Consider the following 5354-nt stretch of genomic DNA (forward strand, 5'->3'; position numbering starts at 1 on the left):
AAAAAAAATCGGACATGTCCAGAATAAAGTCGTAATATTACGAGGAAAAAGTCAGAACTTTACGAGAAAAAAGTCGTAATGTTTCGAGAATAAAGTCAGAACTTTACGAGAAAAAAGTTGTAATATTACGAGAATAAAGTCATAGCTTTAAGAGAAAAAAAGTCATACATTTTTTTTCTTGTAAACCTATGACTTTATTCTCGTAATATTATGACTTTATTCTCGAATGTGTCCCTAATACTCTGTTGTACCGTCGTACCATAGACCTACAACAATGATAAATAAAAATGAAAATGTAAACAAAAAACATAAAATCTGAGATTCATGTCTTTTTATATTATAAAGCAGATTTAAGTGCTTTATAAATACTTTTAAACTATCAAAATGCTCAATATACAGAGAAATACACACAGCCGTATTCAGAAATTGTGCGTTTGAAACAAGCTGTTAGGATTTCTGTCCATTTGTGATGTCACAAATCTACAATATTTAGACCATTACACGGTTTTAAACGTAAACATTCTAAATGTGTCCCGGTTTATTTCCTGTTGCAGTCTATGTAAATAACATCAGCTGACAGGAAGTAAACATGGACCCAAACTGTCGCCTAGCAACACAATTCCGTTGCAATTCCGTTGAAATGCACTAAAACGGAGCGTTTTAGACAGAGGGTAAATACAGGTATATTCAGACAGATAGTACGAGGAAAATATATATTTAAACATGTTCTAGTAGAAACACAAAATACAAGTGTGAACCTGAAAATGAGCACGATATGGGACCTTTAAGAATGTGCAATGATTGTCTTGTAGGCTACATAATCTCCATCCATTTTTTAAATTTGGACTTTGTAACAGCAAACGGTAAAAAGAAAGAGGAAATTAAGTTTCACACTTTTTCCATCAGTCTTCATTGTATTGGCTTGTTTTTTCTTCAGATTGCAAATTTTATACTGAGATAAATTCTGCTTAGAGGAACCTAAACGGCTTGGACTGGTCTTGATGATAGAGAAGCCCCCCCCCCAGCCCTCCTTAGGGAAGCACTGGCCCTCTGGCACAATGAGCCTCCAGGACTCATTGTGAAGTGCTGAGGGGTTAATGAGCAGTAGCTTCTCCTCACTCTTTGACTCTATTCCTGCTTTTAAATGAGAGCCAGTTGAAAGGATGGAGAATGGAACAGGCGACAATGGAATTTAGACATGTTGAGATTGTCACGTTTAAAAACACATTAATGTTCCATTGCTTATGAGCATATTTGACATTATGTTTATTGAAGAAAATGATGTCACTGACCCCTGATTTGGCTTAAAAAACATAACCTCAAAGCCATGAATGTGTCAGGGGCTCAGCACTGAGGAATCCAGGGTGTGATGCATGGAAATGAGCCACTCAAGAGGCGGCCGAACGCAGATTAAAATGGAACAGCGGCGGCATTCACTCGCACCTCATTTAGATTCTTTTACAGAGTCAACCCCCGAGCCTTTCTCCACCAGAACCTCATCAGAATGTCTTAAAGACAGCGGTGAGCGGCTCGTCCCTGCGATGGGCCTGCCCGTCTGCCTCGGCATGTCAAGGGGCATGGCTGGCCAGGAGTGCTTGTGAGGCTGTGAGGGGGAAGTGGTGGGCTGCTGGGAACTAAGCAGGGAGGGAGCTCTCATCACTAATCTGTTGTCAGACTACACTCTCTGACCTCCAGCCATCCTTCTGTCTATCTGGTCTGTAGCTCCAGGGTAAGGAGCTGAGGGGGGAACCTCCAACCTTAGGTGGAGAAGGAGGAGGAGGGTGATGCAGGCCTGGTCCTACAAGGTTTTGCTGTTTCGAAATAAACTCAAGCAAGAAGACTGAAAGAAGGCTCATACCATTATTAGGGCCCGAGCACTGACAACGTTGGGCCAGCGAAGGCCCTATTGAAAATGTAGGAATTATTCTTTTTCTCTCAAATGAATTGCCTTTTTGACGGCCTTAAGATGCTCAAAAATATGTTAAACTTGGCACACTTATCAGACGCGGTGAAAAAATTGATATTTTAAGGGTGTCGGGCTTGGATGTTGCAAAATGGCTCGCTAGCGCCCCCTAGAAAGTTGGAAAAATTGAGCCCCTTGCTACGGTTTCACCTACATGTATGAAATTTGGCATACAGATGTAACATGTGGAGACGCACAAAAAAGCCTCTTGGCGGTATGCCCAAAACTCAACAGGAAGTCAGCCATTTTGAATTAAATATGCAATTTTCTCCCATTTTAAGTGTTTTATAGGCCGAGTACTTTAACAAACTCCTCCTACAGATTTAATCAGATCGACTTGAAATTTGGTCAGGACCATCTTAAGACCTTAAGGATGACAAGTTATTCAAATGGTGAGTTTTCACTCAACCACCTGACTGTGGCGTGGCGGCCATTTTGAGCCATTCACCATGAAACAAGAAGTTGTTGTAACTTCGGCATACTTTATCAAATCTGCTCCAAATTTCTCAGGCATGATAAGGGTCCCGGCCTGAGGTCATTTTCACGTCAATATAGATACATAGCCCCGCCTCAAGACGTTAGCCACGCCCCCTTTCATAACTCATAAACCGTTTGTCGTAGAGTCTTGTGGCGGGCGTCATTGCACTCATCAGAGTTCCGGTTTCATCGTGCCTGGCAGCGTCGATCGGCGATTAGTCCATTTTCCCATCCTCTGACTCAATCCGGGGCGCTTATTTTCAACACTGGGATTATGGGTCATTTTGTAGATGTACACAGATGGCCAAAACATCTGATGTAGAAGAAATTCAAACTTGGCTGGCATGGTCTGCAGTGTTAAATGAGACATACCGTAAAAAAAATTCACCTTTTCAGTGCTTCTGCACCTACATTTGGGTATCTGGAGTTCCTACAACCCACAAACGGTGAAATGAGACAACCAAGTCAGTTTTTTTGTGGGCTGTCTAGATCTGAAAACATGTGATTCAACTACCTTTGCAAAGGTGCACCATATATTTTTCTCACAAGCCAATCAGAGCAGACTGGGCTTAAAGAGACAGGTGCTAAAACAGAGCGTTTCAGACAGAGCGTGAATACAGGTATATTCACACAGTAGAATGAAAAAAAAAAGATTTTTAAATATTAAAGCATGTAAACATGTTCTGGTAGAAAACCCCAAATACAGGTATGAACCAGGCTTCTCTGTGCTGGACCATCAGTCATTCTGTGACGTCTCTCTGCCTCTCTGGTGGTGACAGACATGGACCTCCGTCCTCCAGGAGATTTAGCCTCTCTTACCTCATTGGCATGAGTAACATACGTTTATATTACTAAGCAACTGTGAATTAGAAACAAAAATATGGTCTTCTATCTAGGTTCACGGTGGAGAGGAAGTCGTGTTGCTCGGGCTCTATCTATCTTGACGTGGAGAAGAGGTCGTGTTGCTCTGGCTCTATCGATCTGGCGTGGAGAGGAGGTTGTGTTGCTCTGGTTCTACCTGTATGGCGTGGAGAGGAGGTTGTGTTGCTAAGGCTCTATCTGGTTGGCATGGAGAGGAGGTTGTGTTGCCCTGGCTCTACCGGTTTGGCGGTGAGAGAGGGTCGTGTTGCCCTGGCTCTACCTATCTGGCGTGGAGAGGAGGTTGTGTTGCTCTGGCTCTACCTATCTGGCGTGAAGAGGAGGTCATGTTGCTCTGGCTCTATCTGTTTGGCGACGCCTGGAAGCTGCTTAACATCCTCCTGGATCCACCTTCTCACATATGTTCACATTATATGTATTATTTTTTGTCATATGGATTGTCTATGTTGTATTTTAATTATGTTGTTACTCTGTACACACGACATCTATTGCACGTCTGTCCATCCTGGAAGGGGGATCCCTCCTCTGTTGCTCTTCCTGACATTTCTTCCATTTTTTCTACCTGTTAAAAGTTTTTTTTTTGGGTTAAGTTTTTCCTTATCCAATGAGAGGGTCGTACTGTAAAGGACAGAGGGTGTCGTATCCTGTACAGATTGTACATTTTGTGATTTGTGATTTTGGGCTATACAAATAAAATTGACTTGACTTGACTTGACCTGAAAATGAGCATGTTATGTCCCCTTTAAAACACACTGTGAGTCCCAGAGAATAATGCATGTGCAATCATATACGGAGACAATTTTGGGTGTGAACAGAATGAGTGACTACCTTTGGGTGTGCTAATGCACACCGCAACCAAATCAAACGCTAATATTGTTCTATTCATCTGCAAAAAAAAAGAAAAACAAAAAAGGTTTCAAATTAGGCCCACATCGTCGGCGGCAAGCTAAATCAACACACACACACACACACACACACATAGCACAAGCTAGTCAAATATGCATCTCTCTTTGTCCAGCTAATCACAAGCAAATTAATTTGATCATCTGCTGCTGCAAACCAATGAGCCATTTTCACCATCACGCATCTGGCTGCACTCAGCGCTTTTCTAGTGGCATTAATTCAGTGTGTCATTGTTAGGGAGGATCAGTTGATTTGGGGATGTCCGGTGCCACGGCTAATCCTATTGACCTGACCTGGCCCTGCTGGGAAAACGTCCTCTCCTCCTTCACTCTATAGGCCGACGTGTTATGAGCCACTCTGCTCGCTCGCACAGTTAAAGGTCCCATATTGTAAAAAGTGAGATTTTTAGGTCTTTTACATTATAAAGCAGGTTTAAGTACTATATAAATACTGTTAAACTATCAAAACGCTCAATATACGGCGAAATACACACATCCCGTATTCAGAAAATTGTGCGTTTGAAACAAGCCGTTAGGATTTCTGTCCATTTGTGATGTCACAAGTATACAATTTTTAGACCATTACGCGGTTTTTGACGTAAACATTCTAAATGTGTCCCAGTTTATTCCTGGTTGCAGTGTATGTTAATGACATCAGCTGACAGGAAGTAAACATGGACCCAAACTGTTATATAGCACTTAAATCTGCTATATAATGTAAACAACCTAAAAACCTCCCTTTTTAAAGTATGGGACCTTAAAAGGTGCAGTGTGTAGGATTTGGCACATCTACAGACATTGTTGAAACACAGATGTTGAAAATGTGTCCAGATAAATCAGATTTTTAACTGCAATAATTACTGTGGACAGCCACTATACATGTTCATGTGTTCAGAAATAGAATGTGACAATTTACCCACTGATGGGGTAACTGGTCACATTATGCATGTTCCCTACTTGATTTAGAACTCTAAAATAAGAATATATGCTTGCGTTCAGATTGTATCTTCTTCAGTTTCATGTGGGAAAGTAGGATATATTAGACCAAAAAAGGTGTTCAGGCTTTAGAAAATCTAACCCGTGACAGGAGACTTCGACCAATCACAGGTCATTTCATTGAGAGAGCGTTCCTA

Source organism: Sebastes fasciatus, chromosome 1 (genome assembly GCF_043250625.1).
Source record: "Sebastes fasciatus isolate fSebFas1 chromosome 1, fSebFas1.pri, whole genome shotgun sequence".
Taxonomy (NCBI): domain Eukaryota; kingdom Metazoa; phylum Chordata; class Actinopteri; order Perciformes; family Sebastidae; genus Sebastes; species Sebastes fasciatus.